This window comes from Pseudophryne corroboree, chromosome 1 (genome assembly GCF_028390025.1).
Source record: "Pseudophryne corroboree isolate aPseCor3 chromosome 1, aPseCor3.hap2, whole genome shotgun sequence".
Classification (NCBI taxonomy): domain Eukaryota; kingdom Metazoa; phylum Chordata; class Amphibia; order Anura; family Myobatrachidae; genus Pseudophryne; species Pseudophryne corroboree.
This window is the reverse complement of record NC_086444.1, coordinates 812551963-812574440: the sequence shown is the minus strand read 5'-3', so window position 1 is coordinate 812574440 and position 22478 is coordinate 812551963. Positions and strand designations below refer to the sequence as shown.

The 22478-nt window shown below is 43.7% G+C and overlaps 1 protein-coding gene across 7 annotated transcripts in view; it reads left to right on the top strand.

The window, feature by feature from the left end:
- Nucleotides 1–22478, top strand: part of GSTCD (glutathione S-transferase C-terminal domain containing) — a 480201-nt gene that overhangs the window by 342426 nt on the left and 115297 nt on the right. The window lies entirely within an intron of this gene.

The following is a 22478-nucleotide window of genomic DNA, read 5'->3' as shown; positions in this document are numbered from 1 at the left end:
GTTAGATTTGGGTGGGTTATTTTATTTCTGTGCAGGGTAAATACTGGCTGCTTTATTTTTACACTGCAAATTAGATTGCAGACTGAACACACCCCACCCAAATCTAACTCTCTCTGCACATGTTATATCTGCCTCCCCTGCAGTGTACATGGTTTTGCCCAATTGCTAACAAAAATCCTGCTGCGATCAACTTGGAATTACCCCCCATGTGCACTGCAGGGGAGGTAGATATAATATGTGCAGAGAGAGTTAGATTTGGGTGTGGTGTGTTCAATCTGCAATCTAATTTGCAGTGTAAAAATAAAGCAGCCAGTATTTATCCTGCACAGAAATAAAATAACCCACCCAAATCTATCTCTTTCTGCACGTTATATCTGCCTCCCCTGCAGTGCACATGGTTTTGCCCAATTGCTATCAAAAATCCTGCTGCGATCAACTTGAAATTACCCCCACTATACTGAAATTGGAAACAATTGGTTGGGAATTAGCAAGCTTTCTTTATTTCTTTATGGAAACATTCATGTCAGAAAAATACACTTATATTTCTCATACGTCCTAAAGGATACTGGGGTCACCATTAGAACCATGGGGGTATAGACGGGATCCGCAGGAGACATGGGCACTTTAAGACTTTGAAAGGGTGTGAACTGGCTCCTCCCTCTATGCCCCTCCTCCAGACTCCAGTTTTAGAATTGTGCCCAGTGAGACTGGATGCACTACAGGGAGCTCTAATGAGTTTCTCTGAAAATACTTTTTTGTTAGGTTTTTTATGTTCAGAGAGGCTGCTGGCAACAGTCTCCCTGCTTCGTGGGACTTAGGGGAGAGAAGTATAACCCACTTCCAGTGAGTTCAAGGGCTCTGCTTCTGGCTACAGGACACCATTAGCTCCTGAGGGTTTGATCGCTGGGTACGCTCAGATGCTCGCTCCCACAGCCTGCCGTCACCCCCTTTCAGAGCCAGAAGTCAGAAGACAGGTGAGTAACCAAAGAAAAGAAGACTTCAACTTCAGTGACGGCATTTTCTGAGGGGCGGGGGGGGGGGGGGGGGGGGGGGCCCTGGGCAGCTGAAAAAACATCCTCATTAAGCCCACTGGCAAGAGGGGACATTAGTGCCGCGGCACTGTCCCAACCCCCGCCAGTATAAATATTGAGAAAAGCGGGATAGAAGCGCGCCATTAAGGGGGCGGAGCTTCTTCCTCACAGCTCACAGCGCCATTTCCTCACCACAAGCTGCAGAGACGCTGGTCCTCCTCACTGACAAGTACCAGGGGTGCAAAACGGAGGGGGGAGGCATATAATTGGTGCAATATATATATGTGATAAAAGCGCTATAGGTCTGAGGCATTGTCTTGGCGCTTTCAGACCCGTTTTCTCAGCGCAGGGTTGTGAGCTGGCAAATCCCCTCTATGTCTCTCTGACAGACTTTACTGTGGGTCTGTCCCCTATATTCCCGGAGTGTCTGTGGGTGTTTGGTGCACGAGTGTTGACATGTCTGAGACTGAAGGCTCTTCCCAGGAGGAGGCTGTATTAGGGACACAGGGGGTGATTCCGAGTTGTTCGCTCGCTAGCTGCTTTTAGCAGCATTGCACACGCTAAGCCGCCGCCCTCTGGGAGTGTATCTTAGTTTAGCAGAATTGCGAACGAAAGATTAGTAGAATTGCGAATAGAAATTTCTTAGCAGTTTCTGAGTAGCTCGAGACTTACTCACAGATTGCGATCAGATCAGGCTGTTTCGTTCCTGGTTTGACGTCACACACACGCCCAGCGTTCGGCCAGCCACTCCCCCGTTTCTCCAGACACTCCCGCGTTTTTCCCTGACACGCCTGCGTTTTTCCGCACACTCTCAGAAAACGGCCAGTTTCTGCCCAGAAACACCCACTTCCTGTCAATCACACTCCGATCACTTCAACGATGAGAATTCTTCGTTCGGGCGTGAGTAAATCTACTAAGTTTTGTGCTAAAATACTTAGCGCATGCGCACTGCGTACCATGCGCATGCGCATTTTTGCCTTAATAGCTCCGTTGCGAAAATCGGCAACGGGCGAACATCTCGGAATGACCCCCACAGATGGCTGCAGGGGTGACCCTGTCGGCACCGCCGACACCTGATTGGGTAAATGTGTTGAACGCTTTGAATGTTAATGTGGCTCTTATTAATAAGAGGCTAGATAAGTCTGAGTCGCAGACCCAGGCATGGAAGAAATCTGTGGAAGATATGTTATTCCAAAGTCAGGTCCCCTCAGGGTCACAAAAACGTACGTTGGCCCAGTTAGCAGACACTGATACCGACACGGACACTGATTCCAGTGTCGACTATAGCGATTCCAGGTTAGACCCAAAATTGTCTAAAAGCATTCACCACATGATTCTGGTGGTTAAAGATGTATTATATATCACTGAGGACCCAGCTATCCCTTATAAAAGGGTCTGTATGTATAAAGAAAGGAAACCTGAGATAACGTTTCCTCCCTCTCATGAACTGAACACGCTATTTGAAAAAGTTTGGAAAGGTCCTGACAGAAAGTTTCAGATTCCCAAAAGAATTATGGCAGCTTATCCGTTTCCCTCGACGGATAAGGAAAAGTGGGAGTCACCCCCCACCGTGGACAAGGCTTTGTCTCGTTTGTCTAAAAAAGTGGCTCTTTCGTCACCTGACACGGCGGCCCTTAAGGATCCTGCGGATCGTAAACAAGAAATTACGTTGAAGTCCATTTATGTGACCACGGGTACACTTCTCCAACCTGTCATTGCGTCTGCATGGGTAAGTAGTGCTATCGAAAAGTGGGCAGATAACTTGTCATCTGATATAGATACCCTAGATAGGGATGGCATCCTCTTGACACTGGGTTATATCAAGGACGCTGCAGCATACCTTAAGGAAGCTGTGAGAGATATTGGTCTTTGGGATCAAAGGCCAATGCCATGGCTGTCTCAGCTAGGCGTGCGTTGTGGATTCACCAATGGAATGCTGATGCTGACTCCAAGAAAAGTATGGAATCTCTACCATATAAAGGTAAGGCCTTATTTGGAGACGGCCTTGATGATTTGGTATCTACGGTTACCGCGGGTAAGTCATCCTTTTTACTTTATGTTCCTCCACAACAAAAGAAACCGAAATCATTATCAGATGCAGTCCTTTCAGCCCAATAAATTCAGAAAGGGCTGAGGTTATTCCTTCCTTTCTACTAGAGGAAGGGGAAAAGGTAAACGATCCCCAGCCTTGTCAGGCTCCCAGGAGCAGAAGTCCTCCCAGGCTTCTGCCAATTCCACCGCATGACGTTGGGGCTCCTGTTCGGGAGTCCGCACCGGTGGGGGCCCATCTAAAACTCTTCAGTCAGTTTTGGGTTCGTTCGAACCTAGACCCTTGGATTTTACAAATAGTATCCCAAGGGTACAGGCTGGAGTTTCAAGACGTCCCCCCTCGACGGTTTTTCAAATCGGCCTTACCAGCTTTTCTCCCGGACAGGGAGATAGTTTGCGACGCAATACAAAAATTGTGTCAAAATCAAGTTATCATCAAGGTTCCCCAGTCACAACAGGGAGAAGGTTTTTATTCGAGCCTGTTTGTGGTCCCGAAGCCGGACGGCTCGGTCAGACCAATCCTAAACCTGAAATCCCTGAATTTCTACCTAAAGATATTCAAATTCAAGATGGAGTCCCTCCGAGCAGTGATCTCCAGTTTGGAGGAAGGAGATTTTATGGTGTCGGTGGACATAAAAGATGCCTATTTACATGTTCCCATTTATCCTCCGCATCAGGCTTACCTGAGATTTGCAAGTCAGGATTGTCATTACCAATTTCAAACGTTACCTATCCACGACTCCGAGGATTTTCACCAAAGTGATGGCGGAGATGATGGTTCTTCTTGGCAAGCAAGGAGTCACAATTATCCCATACTTGGACGATCTCCTGATAAAGGCGAGATCCAGGGACCAGTTGGTCTGAAACGTTGCACTCTCCATGACAGCTCTTCAACAACATGGTTGGCTCCTAACTTGCCAAAATCACAGTTGATTCCAACGACACGGTTGTCGTTTTTGGGAATGATATTGGACACAGAACTACAGAGAGTCTTTCTTCCTGTGGAAAAGGCTCTGGAACTTCAGAGTCTGGTCAAACAAATTCTGAAACCAGCAAGAGTGTCAGTCCATCAATGCATTCGGTTGCTGGGGAAGATGGTTGCGGCCTACGAGGCCATTCAGTTTGGCAGGTTCCATGCCAGGGTGTTCCAGTTGGACCTGTTGGACAAGTGGTCCGGGTCCCATCTACACATGCAACAGAGGATAATCCTGTCTTCCAAGACCAGGGTATCACTCCTGTGGTGGCTGCACAGCTCTCACCTCCTAGAGGGGCGCAGGTTCTGGATACAGGACTGGATCCTAGCCTCCGAGGTTGGGGGAAAATCGCAAGAGGAGAAAACTTCCAAGGAAGATGGTCAAGTCAGGAAGCTTGTCTCCACATAAATGTTCTGGAGCTAAGGGCCATTTACAACGGCCTACTACAAGCGGAACATCTTCGAGGTCTGCCTGTACTGATCCAGTCGGACAATGTAACAGCAGTAGCGTACATAAACCGTCAGGGCAGAACGAAAAGCAAAGCAGCAATGGCAGAAGCCACAAGGATTTTCCGCTGGGCGGAAAAGTATACAAGTGCTCTGTCAGCAATCTTCATTCCAGGAGTGGACAACTGGGAAGCAGACTTCCTCAGCAGACAGGATCTCCATCCAGGAGAGTGGGGACTCCACCAAGAAGTCTTCGCAGAGGTGACAGGTCGTTGGGGAGTTCCTCAAGTGGACATGATGGCTTCTCGTCTCAACAAGAAACTTCTGAGATATTATTCCAGGTCGAGGGACCCTCAACCAATAGCAGTGGATGCACTGGTGACACCACGGGTGTTTCAGTCGGTGTATGTATTCCCTCCACTTCCTCTCATTCCAAAAGTTCTAAAGATCATAAGAAGAATAAAGATTCAAGCGATCCTCATTGTCCCAGACTGGCCAAGGTGGGTTTGGTATCCAGATCTTCAGGAATTACTCATCGGAGATCCCTGGCCTCTTCCTCAGCGCGAGGACCTGTTACAACAGGGGCCGTGCGTGTATCAGGACTTACCGCAGCTACGTTTGATGGCGTGGTGGTTGAACGCAAAATCCTAACCCGTAAGGGTATTCCCAGGGAAGTCATTCCCACACTTATTCAGGCCAGGAAAGGGGTAACGTCCATACATTACCACCGTATTTGGAGGAAATATGTTTCTTTGTGTGAATCCAAGAAGGCTCCTACTGAAGAGTTTCAGATAGGACAGTTTCTCCATTTTCTACAAGCAGGTGTGGATGCGGCCCTAAAATTGGGCTCAATTAAGGTTCAGATTTCAGCCTTATCGGTTTTCTTTCAGAAACAATTGGCCTCCCTTCCAGAAGTTCAGACTTTAGTGAAAGGCGTATTGCACATCCAACCTCCATTTGTGCCCCAGTGGCACCATGGGATCTTAATGTGTTGTTGTAGTTCCTTCAATCACATTGGTTTGAACCGTTACGGAAGGTGGAGTTGAAATTCCTGACTTGGAAAGTGGTCATCCTGTTGGCCTTGGCATCTTCAAGGCGGGTGTCTGAGTTAGCGGCCTTGTCTCACAAGAGCCCTTATTTGATCTTCCATGAAGATAGAGCTGAATTGGGGACACGTCAGCAATTTTTACCGAAGGTGGTTTCCTCTTTTCACATAAACCAACCTATCGTGGTTCCTGTGGCTACTGACGCCTTTGTTGAGTCAAAATCTCTGAATGTGGTAAGAGCTTTGAAGATTTATGTCGCCAGAACGGCTCAGATTTAGGAAAACAGAGGCTCTGTTTGTCCTGTATGCTCCCAACAAGGTTGGGTGTCCTGCTTCCAAGCAGACCATTGCGCGCTGGATCTGTAACATGATTCAGCAGGCCCATTCCATGGCTGGATTACCATTACCGGAATCAGTAAAGGCCCATTCCACTAGAAAGGTGGGCTCATCCTGGGCGGCTGCCCGGGGGGTCTCGGCATTGCAACTTTGCCAAGCAGCTACTTGGTCGGGGTCAAACACTTTTGCAAAGTTCTACAAGTTTGACACCTTGGCCGATGAGGACCTTAAGTTCGGTCAATCGGTGCTGCAGAGTCGTCCGTACTCTCCCGCCCGTTCTAGAGCTTTGGTATAACCCCATGGTTCTAAAGGTGACCCCAGCATCCTCTAGGACGTATGAGAAAATAGGATTTTAATACCTACCGGTAAATCCTTTTCTCTTAGTCCGTAGAGGATGCTGGGCGCCCGTCCCAGTGCATACTGTATCTGCAGTTAATAGTTCTGATTACACATAGGTTGTGTTACGTTTATTGTCAGCATGTTGCTGCAAATTTTTCATGCCGTTGTGTTCTGTTGTGCGGCATGCTTGAGGTGTGAGCTGGTATGAATCTCACCTTAGGTTAACAATAAATCCTTTCCTCGAAATGTCCGTCTCCCTGGGCACAGTTCCTATAACTGGAGTCTGGAGGAGGGGCATAGAGGGAGGAGCCAGTTCACACCCTTTCAAAGTCTTAAAGTGCCCATGTCTCCTGCGTATCCCATCTATACCCCCCATGGTTCTAATGGTGACCCCAGCATCCTCTCCGGACTAAGAGAAAAGGATTTACCGGTAGGTATTAAAATCCTATTTTTGTGTCCAATCTTGGAACACTGAGTTATTTTAGACACATCTGTTCTATTAGAAAGCACAACATGAAGTCTTCCTTTTCTCACGTGAGAAATCAGATCATTCTTTCAAAACATTTTTTCTCTATGTAGAATACTACAAATGTATGTCTTATGATCATAACAATTGTGTACACGCATTTCTGTACACTGTGTTGTTTCCACAAAGCCCACAGTGGGTGGTAGAAGTATTTTCATAGAAAAGGAATGGAATCTGCTTTGAAAGGGATTGAGCTATTCTTCTATAAAAAATGGAAGGAATGTACATTTATCACGCTACCTGATGACTTCCTAAACATGGAAGCACAGGAGTTGGAATTTACTTATTATTATTCTTTATTTGTATGGTGCCACAAGCACATGAGGGAAGAGGGCCTTGCTCGGGAGAGCTTCCACTCTTACTTTCTTACTGTTAAAACAGTAACCGCACATCTGTCTTGGGTTTTTTTCTGGAGGTTTGGTAGTATATTTGGTACAACAGTATATTTGGTAATATAGCTTTTTCCATACAGCTATTTTTGGGCAGATGGATGACGTTCACTTTTTAGTTTCCTTCTCTGATTTGGAATAGAATGATTAATCACACAAGTGTTTTTTAGAACTTTTTATAACAATACTTTTTATTAAATCTTACAAAAAAAAACCACTATTACAAATAAAGTTACTATTATATCTGACTCTATATACAGGTGTATGTAGAGTGAACACAAATCATATTGCATAATAATGGCTAATTGCAGTAGTTCAAATAAGAATCAATTTAGATGATGAGACTGGGGGTTGAGAAGGTTCTATAGTATCTTGATGCTTTAGACCTCTTTTAACTTTAGTTACACATAAAAGTCTTAAGGGCCCTACACACTGGGCGACCCGCCGCCTAGCTGCCCAACCGCCGATACGGCAGATGGGCGACCCGGCGGCAGGTGGGAGGTGACGGGGGAGTAAATCCCCCCTGCTCCATAGCAGTGCATGCAAATATGAACAAGATCGTCCATATTGGCCTTCATGCACAAGCGACGGGGCACCAACGATGAACAAGCGCGGGGCCACGCATCGTTCATCGTTGCTGCCTCCACACTGAAAGATATGAACGGTATCTCGTTCATTAATGAACGAGATTGTTCATATCTTTCCGTAATATCGCCCAGTGTGTAGGGCCCATTAAAAGCATTTTTAAAGACTAAGCTTTTTTAAGAATAACTTTTCCCAATATGTCAAATTCAAATGCCTCAAGAAGTTATTTACGGGCCTAAAAGACAAGACTGTGGTGAATCAGCATATTAGATAAAGATAAATAGTGGTGGGGAAATTTCGTAAGTGGTGTGCTGGGGTTCACTGCTGGTTCTACGGTAAAAATATAGTATTTGCTAAAGGTCAGTTTGACGTTCTCAACACAACTTGCTGTTGATTCCCCTCATTTTTAATACTTCTATCACACTGCAAACCCTTTTTATGTCATGTAAATAAAGTGTTTAAAAACAATTATGCTGCATATTACTCAGAATACATTCTCTGTAGGGAAACTTGCTTAGCACACAGTCACTGTGGAGGAAATTTTTGAACTCCCTATATATACCAAAATAAGACAGTAGAGCAATTTAAACACGCTTGTTATTGATCTTACCTCACAAAGACCTAAGGAACAAATAGGGTTGAAGATGCCAAAAATATAAATGAAAAAGGGCAGACTAGATGGGCCAAGACTTTATTATTGGCTGTCAAATTCTATGTTTCTATGAGATCTTAGAAACATACTGTAGTCATGAGATTAGTTTTAGTCTGAAAAAGAAACACAGATAATGTTGGTATAGACTCTGTGTAGGCCACAGAAGACCTTTAAAAGGAAGCAGATAAAAGCTGCTCGACATTTTTATAAATGTCACTCAGGAAAAGTAGACAAAATTAAAAGGTAGACTTTGATAAATGTAATACACACAACATTTTGTATTGGTTTAAGCTCCCTGTTATTTTTTTGTTAGATATAGGTTGGTAAAAAAAGAATTAGAAGATTGAATGAAATTGTTGACCTTTTGTATAACATTGCCATATATACTTGGGCTATATAAACTAGACTGCTAAAAGAAAAGCTAAGCTGCTGCGCTTGTAATTTATGTACAGGAGGCGTCTGCAGGTAGCGAATGTGGCTCCTAACGGACGTTCTAACTGGTTTAACCCTAACCAGGGCTTCTTAATTAACTGTTGCAATAATACGTAATATACCATATTTGCCTGCAATAGTGATTTTAATTTTGTTGTCCAGAGTATAATTTTCCAAATATTTGACTACGGAGACTCACCTTTCTGAATTTCTTAGATAGGATAGTATCAGCAGATATGGTCCAGTTGAATAGAAGAAGTGTTACATTTATTGTAAAGAGTACATCACAATGGTTGGATGAGTGCCTGTTGTTTTTTAAGGATCTTGCACCAAAGTTGTTCTGCATTTTTATATATATATATATATACAGGATACAAGAAATCGTGGAGGGTTCCTGTTTCATGTTAATCTGACAGCTAACCAAAAAGTTCCTTCAATGTTCATTTGTGAAGAATTTTGTTAAAGGACCTAAGGACATTCAAACTAATTTGTGGACAATAACTGTTATTCTACTGGGCACTTCCCATACATGTCTTGTATTCTGTTTCACAGATGAAGATTGAAGGAACATTTGAGTAGTTGTCTGATTAATCTGAAACAAGAACCCTCATACCAGTGTACACCCAGAATGAAAATGGATCAATACCTTGATTATTCTTTAAAATAGTTTTTAATTAAAGTTATTTAGTACAAATCTGATCTTACATCACACATATCTCTTAAATATTGACCTTTGTGGACTTGATGGTAGATTAGAGAACTAGCTGTCTTACCTCAGCTGCTGTACTCTGGTACAAGGGTTCTTGTTTCAGATAAATTTGACAACTACCCTTAAAATGACTTCAATCTTCATCTGTGAAGAATTTTGTTTAAGGACCTTAGGACGTTCAAACTAATCTGTGGACAATAACGGTTATTCTACTGGGCGCTCCCCATAAATTTCTTGTATTCTGTTTCACAGATGAAGATTGAAGGAACATTTTGGGTAGTTGTCATATTAATCTGAAACAAGAACCCTCATACCAGTGTACACCCAGACAGTAAATGGATTAATACCTTGATTATATCTTTAAAATTGTTTTTAATTAAAATGATTTAGTACAACTCTGATCTTACATCACACGCATCTCTTAAATATTGACCTTTGTGAACTTGATGGTAGATTAGAGAACTCTCTGTCAGGGGCGTAGCCAGAACTTTGTGGGCCCCATAGCAAAATTTTGAAGGTGCCCCTGTCCCAATGTTTCTAGAAAGACACCTTTCTGCAGCAGTTGTTACTGTTATGCCTCATAACAGTGCCCTAGTCCATATTATGTCATATTGCAGGGCTGCCAGTGTAAACTATGTCAGCTTTCCCAACTCACATTATGGCAGATAGTGTGCCCATTTCATACTGTATTATGCCACATTACAGTGTCCCTAGTCCATAGAATGTAACATTATAATGCCCTCCAGTTCATTTTATACCACATTACAATGAGTAGGCCCAGGAGCATATTGTACCTATAAATATTGCAGGCACCATGGCAAAAGGTTGTAAGGGCCATTATGTACTCCCAATAGTGAAACATGTATATAACACATGTCATTTGACAGGGAAGGTGGACCCCTCTTCAGCTCTGGGCCCCATAGCAGCTGCACTCTCTGCACCTATGGTAGCTACGCCCTTGCTCTCTGTCTATCTCAGCTGCTGTACTCTGGTACAAGGGTTCTTGTTTCAGATAAATCTGACAACTACCCTAAAAATGACTTCAATCTTCATCTGTGAAGAATTTTGTTTAAGGACCTAAGGACATTCAAACTAATATTTGGACAATAACGGTTATTCTAATGGGCGCTCCCCATAAATTTCTTGTATCCTGGTTCCAGTGGTCTTTCTGGTAAAGGACCTGCCTGTGGATAGCAGCCAGTACCTAGAAGGACATACAGAACCCATTTAGGATTAAGGACTAGTTCCTAAAGGACTAAGGCTATTTCAGCGCATTTGGGTCTCGTGTGTTTAATTTATATGGGATGCAGTTAATTTGCCGGCGGTCAGGATACCAGCACCGGAATCCAGACAGCCGACAATGCCAATAGCCGTAATCCCGGCACACAGGGGCTATTATCACTCATGGGTGTCCGCGACGCCCATAGGGTGGCAAGCATCAAGCCCGCAAGGGGACTATTTGCACTCCCCTTGCTGCCGGCATTCTAGGGGGCGGAAATCCGCTGTCAGGATATTAACAGCCGGCATCCCGTCCGACAGGAATATGTGTGTATTCCGTATATACAGTGTGTGTATATATATATATATATATGGGATGCTGTTGTGTTACTGACGCTCGGGATCCCGACGGTCAGCATGCCGACGCCGGCATTCCGAACGATAAGAATGTCGGCAGTCGAAATGTGGTGCAACAGTGGATGTGACCACATTGTTTAAATAAAAATCACAAAGGCACTGCACTCACCATATTAACGAACAATAATAAAAAGTGGGGTTTTGGTTTATGACTTGATCAATGCATTTAAGCCTTCAGCCCCTGATAATTGAGCAATGTGGTCACATACCATGTTGCACCCCAAATCTAAGAATACTGAGTGCTGTGGATTTGTGCTTTATGTGAGTGTGTTTGTAAGCTAATTTTAATCAAAAGAGTGTTGGATAGAATGTAGGTGTGTGTGTGTGTACATATAAAGTATATATATATATATATATACATACATACATATATATATATATATATATATATATATATAATACATACTATGTAGACAAGTGACGCTGACCGCAAATAGAGTGAGGTTTCTATTGACGGCAGTACTTCGTAGGTCCACCACATGCACTGATTACTGCAGGCCCCCTTCTTGGCAAAATGTCCACAAGTTCCTGGACAACAGCAAGCTGTATGTTTTGCCAGTATTCTTGTGTATTGCAGACAGAGAGGGGGGGTGCTCTTTACCCCCGCCTCTCCCCCCCCCCCCCAGCTTCCTCAGCCAGAGGAACGTCGGTAACACAACCGCAACCCATATATATATATATATACTATACACCAGTAAAACGCGTAGAGCTGACGCCCACTGCGCCCCACAAGGACATACATTCCAGTTCTGGCATACCTTTGGAACTATCATCTTTATTGTGGCACTCTGCAAACAGCAATTTCTAACTTATTGGACACTCGGTCTGGAATAAATGGACATACCAGCTGATCTAATAGGAGAGTGACATTTCAACCGGCAACATACGATTTTGTGGTTTGGAGGTTCCGTCAGCATTATAGGAGATCCCAGCTGATGTTTTAAATGGGAACTTGCCCTCAACCAAAGATCAACCACTGCTAACATCCAATTCCGGTTTGCCTATTCTGAATATCAATATTGCTGCAGCTTGTCAATTTATTCCTATAAGGGAGACTTTCAGCCAGAGTGGATAACTGTTGGGCGAATAATGGCTCTAATCCTTGGCAACATTTGTCTGAATGTGATTTTTAAGTAGTTTTTAATGTTATATAGAATTTTATGCGATAAATAAATTTGTATTTTTCAAGCCAATTGATTTAATATTGACTTATACAGCTAGCGCTGGTATACATTTCTATTTTCTAATGTCTGTAAGTCCTCCTGTCTCCACCATGTGCAGTGGGAGTGTATAAATCCCCGCTAACTGCTTCTGCAATCATGGACAACATATACCCAATTCTCACAACTGTTGCAGTTTGCACTCAGATGGAAACGACCGATAGTGGAAGAATTAGGAGCAATGGAGGGGAAAGGAGTGAGGTTCCAGCAGTAGAAGGGAACAAACTGTACTACAAATTGCAGGCACAGAGTGGAGGGAAAGTGGTGATTATTGTCCAGCTGCAGTGGACAACATAGCATGCTGGCGAGGCTAATAGACTGTGATCACCCAAGAGATTACTGCAACATTAGAGAGAGCTGTGCATGCGTGGAAAACAAGAAGGAAGAGGACCAGTGATAAAAGAAGAGACACAGGAGATTAACTCTGTTATGGCCATATCGGGACAAAAAGGAAAAAGAAGGACTGGGGGGAAATGGGTGAGGGAAAAAATAAAAATGTAAAAATGTTGCTTGCATAATTATGCAAGCCCATACAACATTTTCCTTGTATTTCAATTTGCAGACATAGAATGAATTATGAATTTGAAGTTTACTTTAAGAGATTATTGGTTTTCAGGGGGTCATTCTAACCCATTCGCACGCTGCGGTTCATCGCAGCAGTGCGAACGGGTTGGAACTGCGCATGTGCAGCGGCCGCATTGCGCAGACGCGTCGTTGTCCGGCGACGGCCTTCGCCAGGCAGCGATGCCACATACGAAGAAAGCAGTCGCAGCGGCGACCGCAAGAAGATTGACAGGAGGAAGGCGTTCGGGGGCGTCAACTCACCATTTTTCGGGCGTGGAGATCCGAACGCAGGGATGTCCAGGCGTTTGGAGGGCGGATGTCTGACGTGAATTCCGAGACCTTCATCGCTGGATCCATCGCACAGGGTAAGTAACTGCAGGGCTAGTCTTGTTTTACACAAAACTTTTTTAGCATAGCAGGGCTGCACAAGCGATCGCAGCCCTTCTATGCTAAAATACACTCCCCCATAGGCGGCGTCTAGTTGATCGCACGAGCAGCAAAAAGTTGCTACGTGCAATCAACTCAGAATGACCCCCACAGTACTGTGCAGATGTAAGTTTTTAATACTGACAAATGTGCTGCTGTTTTAGCAAGCCAATGTGTATAGATTGATACTGTAGTTAAAATGGACATGTTTGCGTCTCTTCTATGCAGACCTCTCCTGCCACAAAGACTTGGCTCAGCAGTTAATGTGTTTCAACATTTTGGGAATGTATTTACTGTAAACTCCTTTTTACGCCACGAGTTTTAACACATTTCTGAAACTTTGCTATTCAGTACATCTACACTGGATACATATGATATCCCAGCAGAAGGGATCACGGCTGTCACTTTACCGACAGTCTGCCGGAATCGAGTCCCCACACGAGCTCGCTGCGCTTGCCGCGCATCAGGCCTGGTGGCTCGCTTAGCTCGCCACAAGTTCTATTACCACTCTGTTGGTGGCGTGGACCCACCAGCCGAGTGGGAATACCTAACGGTTGTCTCGGTTCCATGCGCCAGTATTTCACTGGCTGTCTGGATTCTGTCGTTAGTCTCCAGAACGCCGGGATCCCGACATCCTGTATATTGCTACACTGCTGAGACTTTGTGACAGGTGAAATCTGTATTGAAGAGACTAGTGAGTGCCCATTTTTCACTTTTTCTGGGAACAGGAATAAATTGAATTTAGGCTATACTTATCTTTTATTAAGTGTCAGTGTACCCCATTTTTTACATCTAAGTAATTCAAGTCCAATGAACAACATGAAATGGTACAAAGTTAAGCAATAAACTGCTATATGAAAAAACAAGTGCAAAAACTGCAAAATAATGTACATTTCAGAGTTCTAAAATAGACCTTTATCAAGAAACAAGCAATGGGTTGAGAACTTAAGTATATCAGTGGAAAAAGGATTAAAAAAAGCAACATAGGACCCCTAAAGAGCGAGTTATACCCCTTTTACATTGCAATGCCAGGTCCCACCCGGGAATTGGAAACGGGTCTTTCCTGGGTGGGACCCGGCATTGGACCCTTACAAGCTGCCACCTCAACCCGGCAATATACCGTGTCGGGTTGCTATCGCAAGCGGGGCGGAGCCAGCATCAGGGTGGGTGCGAAGGCGGTGCTGGGAGATGAGATCATCTCCACGCCGCCTCTCCCTATGCATGAACGGATCCCGGGTCACATCAACCCGGCAACCCGTTCACACTGCAAATGACCCGGTATTTAACACGGGAATAACACTGCTTTATCTCCCGGGTTGAATTACTGAGTCAGGCAACCCGGGAATTTGTCCATAGCCCCTTTCACACCACACAGTGACCCGTGTCGACCCAGCAATATACCGGGTCGATACAGAGTTATTTCTGCGGTGTGAAAGGGGTATTAGGCGAATTGCTTAATGATGACAATAAAATAGAGAAATTGAATGAATTCTTTTCATCAGTATTTACTAGTGAGGAAAAAATGTGGGAATAGAACATTAAAATAGTAATGATAATGTCCAGATACATAATACTTGTTTAAGTGAGGATGAAGTCCTTGAACGACTACGAAAAATGAAGATTAATAAATCTCTGGGTCTTGATGGACTACACCCATTGGTTCTAATGGAGCTAGGCTCAAAAATAGCAAGGCCCTTATACTTAAACTTCAAATATTCTATTACATCAGGCACGGCTCCTAGGTACTGGAGATTAGCAGATGTAGTGTCATTATTTAAAAAGGTAAGTGAGGCAAGTCCTGGAAATTACAGACAGTAAGCCTGACATGTATAGTGGGGAAAATATTGGAAGGTATATTAAAGGATAGCATTCAGGAGTAGCTGGGGTGCTACAAGATCATTAGTAGTAACCAGCATGGGTTTGTGTGGGATAGGTCATGTCAAACTAACTTAATTAGCTTCTATGAAGAAGTGAGTGTGAACGTAGACCAGGGAAATGCTGTGGATGTGGTCTTTTTAGATTTTGCGAAAGCCTTCGACACAGTGCATCACATGAGGATGATTTTTACATTAAGAGAGTTTGGTCTAGGTAGCAGCATTTCTACTTTGGTCAAAAATTGTTTGGAAAATAGGGAACAGCGAGTGATGGTCAATGGAACATTTTTGAGCTGGCTAAAGTATTAAGTGGTATACCTCAAGGGTCTGTACTAGGGCCTCTACTGTTTAACATACTGTATTTATAAATGACATAGGAGAAGGTCTTGAGAGTAAAGTGTACATTTTTGCAGATGACACTAAACTGTGTAAGATAATTCATTCAGATCAGGATGTTGACTGTCTTCAGAACAACTTAATTAAACTGGAAGTTTGGGCAGCCAAGTGGAGTATGAGGTTTAATATAGAGAAATGTAAAGTTATGCATTTTGGGACCAAAAACAAACATGCAATCTATAAATTAAATGGGGTAAATCTAGGGAAATCAGAAATGGAGAAGGATTTGGGGGTGCTCATTGACAGTAGACTCAGCAGTAGTGCCCAATGTCAGGGTGCAGCAGTAAAGGCCAATAAGGTATTAGTATGCATAAAACAGGGAATAGAGACAAGGGATGAAAGTGTAATGCGCAACGGAATTTGCTGCGCTATATAAGAAACTGTTCATAAATAATAATAAAAAATAATAATCCTGCCACTGTATAAATCATTAATACAGTCGCATCTAAAATACAGTGTACAGTTCTGGGCTCCACACTATAAAAAAGACATCATAGAACTTAAAAGGGTTCAGAGAAGAGCTGCAAAATTGTCTAAAGGCTTAGAGTCATTGGATTATGAGGAAAGGCTATCTAGGTTAGATATGTTTACACTAGAAAAAAGGTGTCTAAGAGACATGATTAATATTTACAAACACTTTAAGGGTCAGTATATGGAACTGTTAGGCGATTTGCTCATCAAGAGATTTGTTCACAGGACACGCGGTCACTCCCTAAGGTTAGATGAGAGGAAGTTTCATTCCAAGCGAAGGAAGGGTTTCTTCACAGTACGGGCAGTAAGGATATGGAATTCGCTGCCGGAGAAGGTTGTACTGGCTGACTCAATTGATGTGTTTAAGAAAGGGTTAGACAAATTTTTAGCCAAAAAAGGCTTCCAAGGATATAACCTGTAACAATAATGTGTGGCTGCATCTGGGTCAGTGAAAGTAAATCCATAGCATAGCAGTAGATCAAAATATAGGTTGAACTCGATGGACAAATTGTCTTTTTTCAACCTCGACAACTGTGTAACTTACAGACTCAGCTGTTCTGCAGCAATGAAAAACAGTCTTCCCTGTAATGTGAAGCACCATCAGTGGACTCCTGAAGACTGGAAGAAGGTGTTATGGAGCGATGAACCAAAATGTTAAATCTTTGGTTTATCATGCAGGGCGTATGTATGCCATTGCGTAGTTGAGAGAACGGTTCCTCAGAGTGTGTGGGGGTTATTTACTAAGGATCACGGGGTGTTTAAGTCCAAAATGTAAAAGGGAAATGTTTTTAGTAGCAAAGCACCTTAAATAAACCCCTCTAGTCCCAACTGTCAATCATGGAAGAGGAAGCGTGATGGTCTGAGACTCTTTTGAAATTATGACCAGCTACATGACCAGTATTGGCCACAAAAACAGCCACCATCTGCTTGGTCACACTGCACTTACATCAGAACTTCTGTGCCGGCAAACCTCCAACTGCGGTCCACTGGGCCAACTGTTTGGTCTCGGGGTCGAAACTGTAGATCCAGGATTCATCACTGCTGATGATTTCCCATGCAGAGTTTGAGCGACTGCCATCAAACCGAGCCAGCATGTTGCGGCACCAAGTCACCAGAGCCTCATTCTCCTCTCAAGTCAGCTGATGGTGCACCCGGCACGCAGAAACCTTACTCATGCCAAGCTTTTCGTGGCGTATCAAGCAGATGGATCCCAATGAGATGACTATCTCTTCTCTAATTGGGCCACGATCACCTTGGAATCCACCTCAACTATGGCCCGCACGGCAGCAATGTTGCTCTCGGTTATGGCTTCTCACCTTCCAGGGACTTTCTTCCGTGACAAAATTCTGCAAACCGCTCACAGTGGTTTGTGACGGTGTTTCCTCCCCAAAAGCATCTTTCAGTCAGTCAAAACCCTCCTGCTGTCGCAGACCACTATTGTAATGGTAGATCATGGTTCTTCAGTGTCCTCTGTTGATTTCCATAATAAGTTTGTGAAGAAAGTGGTATACAGTGCTGCTTATATATGGTTCTGTGCCTTGATATTTCACAAGAACTTTAGTCAGAGATTACAGTTCACAACCAGACAGATTGTACTCTACCCATGTACTGCACATCCAGAAATGTATTGCACACCCCTCGTACTATTGTAACTATTTGCCATACTGCAGTCCCCACTGGTAAAGAGCAAATTGGTCAGCAGGTAAAGATGACATTTCAAAGTCTTACCCAATGACCAGTACCTTCATTAAGCCCACTGTGTATACTGCTCATTGGAGCTTCAATTACATCCTAAGCCATAAGACTAAGGAGACCAATGGATGTTTTTATTAGTCATGTTTTACAACCATGAATGTGCTTTCACAATACAATGATCTTTTCTCAATTAGAGCAAGCCAAATTTGTCACCTCTGTTTTCACTTCCATGTTGACATCCAAACCATGTTCTAATCATAGTAGTGCAATACACATGTGTGACCTGACAAAACTGCACATTATTGAATAAAGCCTAAACCGTAAATGCAGATCATCTTGCTGGAATTGGATATGACCTGTAAAAACAAAAAGACAGATGTATCCGTTGCTATGACTATGTGAATGAATGAATGAATGAATGAATGAATGAATGAATGAATGAATGAATGAGAAGATGGCTATATAAGCAGTGATTGTCAATGGATTGTCATTGTCAGGGTGTTGAAAGCACATAAACCTTGGCTTAAAAATAATGCATGCAATGCCAAACAAATCTGTTACATACAACTGGCTTTCACTACAACATCTGTATTGCAGAAACTCATTCCCCAGTGTTAATATCCACGGTTTACCCAGGGAAACAAGGTGAAAGAGAGGTGGGGAGATTGTGTGGGGTTACCAGTACATGTCAGTTCCTGACTGCGCTTGTTTATGTTTACACTCAGACTGGATCTATCAATTGTGTTGATATCTATGTGCCTCGAGCTGTTCATTCTTCTGCACGCTTAAAGGGACACTGATCACTGAGATCATTACCAAAGCGCTGGAGAAACTCCCATGGAATGTCGGACAGAATAATTAATGATCAGACCAACAAATGCTTAGCAGGAAAGCTTTCTGGTTCAGAGCAAATGGTATTTTTGAGAATGTTAACCCTTGAAGTGGCCAAATGAAGACGCGTATTTTAAGAAACCAATTATCACTTTATAAACCTGCCCTTTTCCAGTAATCATATTTGTTATAGTTGATTCATAATTGTTATACGTGATCATGTGGCTTATTCAGAGATGAACGCAGCCGGATCTGCAATCATCTTCACATGCTGAGGGCGCCCAGCATGTGTGGGGCCACCTCCCGATGCGGTCGCAATTACATTACGGATCTAGGGTCAACCCCTGGCGCAGTCAGCAGGCATTTTTTTTCCGGAGTGGCTGAGTGTGATGTCACGCAACCGCCCCCAAAATGGCCCTAGTTCGCCCCCCTCCCCCAACGTTGCATCACCGCCCAAAAAAAGCCTGCTGGGTCCCCACTGCCACTGTGCTGTGAGCTGCATTAGCGGCCGGGTATGAATGACCCTCTATGTATATTTATTAAGAAGCACAGGCATTATTAATTGCTATTTTGACAATATAAAATATACAAAAATGGTTTGGTAAAAAGATAAAAAAATAGAATAGCTTGAGTGTGGACCTATGCATACGTGAAATGGATAAATAGACACTTTTGCACTAGTAGAAATTTACTGTAGCGTCATATTTGAAATAATATGTTCTTATGTATTATGTTCTATGTGCTATTAACTACTTTGAATCACTGTAGTTTCTAAAGTCATGTAAAAAGGTCATAAATCACACACACACATCTCTCTCTCTCTCTCTCTCTCTCTCTATATATATATATATATATATATATATATATATACATACATAGTGTTCACTCTAGAATCCGGGCCGGGCGCCGAAAAGGGGGCGCGGCCATGCAAAATAGGGGGCAGGGTCATCGCGGGTAATAAAAGGGGGCGTGGGTGGCCGGCGGCGTCACTGTTGGTTGCGTGCCCAGCACCTACGGAGGTGCTGGGCTTCCCCCAAGCGCTCTCTCAGCGTGAATGGATGCCGCGCGGATGCCCGCGGCATCTTTACACGCTGTGAGGGCAGGAAGCGGGCGGCAGATTTAGCAGGGCGCCGCAGAACGGGCAGGGCGGGTTTTGCCCTTAAAAAATCGGGCAGGGCGCGGCGCCCTGCTAAAACTGCCTAGCATGAACACTTTATATATATATATATATATATATATATATATATATTGTTTTTTTTTTCATTTCAGTTTGTGAGTGTATGTTCTCATTTTGTGAAATGAAGATAGAGAATATCATTTAGAGTTAGGGTGAAGTTGCTGACGCAAAGTTTGTGTTAAAAAAAGGGGGGAACCTGGATTGCACATCCTATTACTAAAGATATCAAGAGGTGCTATCATGCTGAGGCTTCTAATACTATGTTGGAGGAAGAGAGATGCAGATGCACACTCTTAGCACTAAGAACACTGATAATAAAAATAATTTAAATAAACCCTCACAATTAACATAGAGTATAATTGAAGTTCTTAGCACACATTTGCGCAAATATGCGGGCCCATGTACCGCGGCCAGGTGACTTCATCACATGGGTCCCTTGCTAAGAGTGTGCATCTGCATCTCTCTTCCTCCAACATAGTATTAGAAGCCTCAGCATGATAGCTCCTCTTGATATCTTTAGTAATAGGATGTGCAATCCAGGTTCCCCCCTTTTTTCCACTATATTTGTGTATATATTGCAAGGCTTCCTTCCTCTGGCATTGGCACTCCTCCCATTCACCCTCAGGTGTTTTAATTAGCTGGGTTCCTGCATTTCAGATCACACATTGATAAGGCCCTATTTAGAGGTAAGTCCTGTATAAATTTATAGAATGTGATAATATTAGGGATGTAAGGGACCCATGTGATGAAGTCACCTGGCCGCGGTACATGGGCCCGCATATTTGCGCAAATGTGTGCTAAGAACTTCAATTATACTCTGTTAATTGTGAGGGTTTATTTAAATTATTTTTATTATCAGTGTTCTTAGTGCTAAGAGTGTGCATCTGCATCTCTCTTCCTCCAGCAAAGTTTGTGTTGCAAGGGGCAGAATGTCAAATCCACATGTTGATGAGATTATAGCGCTCCCAATCTGTAAAATACAGGGTATATATAAAGCTGAGCTGTGTGAGTATATGGCATACAAATACAGGCCTTATTTGTCCTGTATACAAAAATACATTTACATACCTTTGTATCATGGTTTGCTCAAGTGCAAAATAGGTTTAACTAGGACACACTTACTTCCAACTCAGGCTAACATCAAGTTAGTGCCCTGAATTCTCTGCCATTACTTTATTCTCAAAAGACTGCGTGAATGGGCACACCATTGACAAAAACACATCTGTACATGTGGTTGTTATTTGATATTTGAAACCAGGGGGTAGATTTAAGATCCTCCGATAAGGGGGAGAAGTGGCATCAGCGCACTTTATGCACATTGATACTGCTTCTCCCCCATGTAAGATTGCAGCAGTGTGTGCAAGGCGCTGTGTGCCTCTGTCTATGTCAGCACTGCTATCTACAAGATAGCACGTCAATATGCAGGGGCAATGTATGAACGGTCAGTGGCACTGACCATTCCGACACCTGCAGCTATCGATTTTGACAGTGGCAGGTGTCTTTGCCCCATACACCTCAGCCAGGTATAGCGCTGTCCTTGTGGAAGGTGCTATCTTGCGATAATAGCGAGAACTCGCGCATGCCCATTGGAGCCAGCTGGGGAGAGACACAGCTCATGAGTTTTCACTCCCCCTCTTAGGCATCCAAGATTTAATACATCTTATCGGTGTAGAGTCCTGCTTCACCTCTGTAAAGAGGCAAAGCAGGAAGCGTTATATCGTGCGGGTATTATACATTTACCCCCAGATCACATGGAGCTCACATAGTGGCGTTGGCTAATGGTCCTATCCACACATGCCACAATTATTCGCTAATTGTGTTCTCTACAAGTACAGGAAATAATGATCACACACATTTACTCTAGAGTCATGGGGCAACAGACTTTCCTTTAGTGGGAGAGAATGTAATCTGAACAGTCTGTCTGATTCCAATGTGGTTGGTATTGCACAGCTGCAGTGAAGTGACTGTGCAATACCGTACAAGTGAAATTCAAATGCTGTAGGAGGCGTCTGAATGAAATAGATGCCTACTGCATGCATCTGCGATACGAGTGCTGCTTCCAAAGATCACCAGGTTGCTGCCCTCAGCTGAAGCTTGCCCAGACTGGCCATCAGAATCACACTGCTGGGTCCAGGAAGTCAGTTTGGCACATCTACAAAATGGGAGTGACATGTCGTCATTATGTAGAATGCTCTTGGTTGCCACCACCACAATCACCACCAAACACGTCAGTCATTCTGCGGCCCAGGGAGATTCCAAGCAATCGCGCAGGGTCCGTTCTGCACATGCGTAGAACAGGTCCTGTGCAGACCCAGAAACATCTGAAATAGTACGTAAACCATTGGGTTTACGTACTACTCTGTATCAGGTCCAATGTAGAATGGTTTGTTTGCTGCTATTATAACTGTTTCATGTAATGTTCCAGTTACAGACAAGATTCCACTCTGGTATCTCAGGCTGCTATGCAATCTATACATTTTAACTAAAATGCTGGTTTTAAATAATGATGACTTAAATAGAACTGAATAATTGTTAGTGTCTCCATTGGGGTTCACTACGATCTGCCGGCGGCCGGCCTCCCGGCGACCAGCATACCGGCGGCGGGAGGCCGGCCGCCGGCTTACCAACAGTGTGGCGAGCGCAAATGAGCCCCTTGTGGGCTCGCTGCGCTCGCCA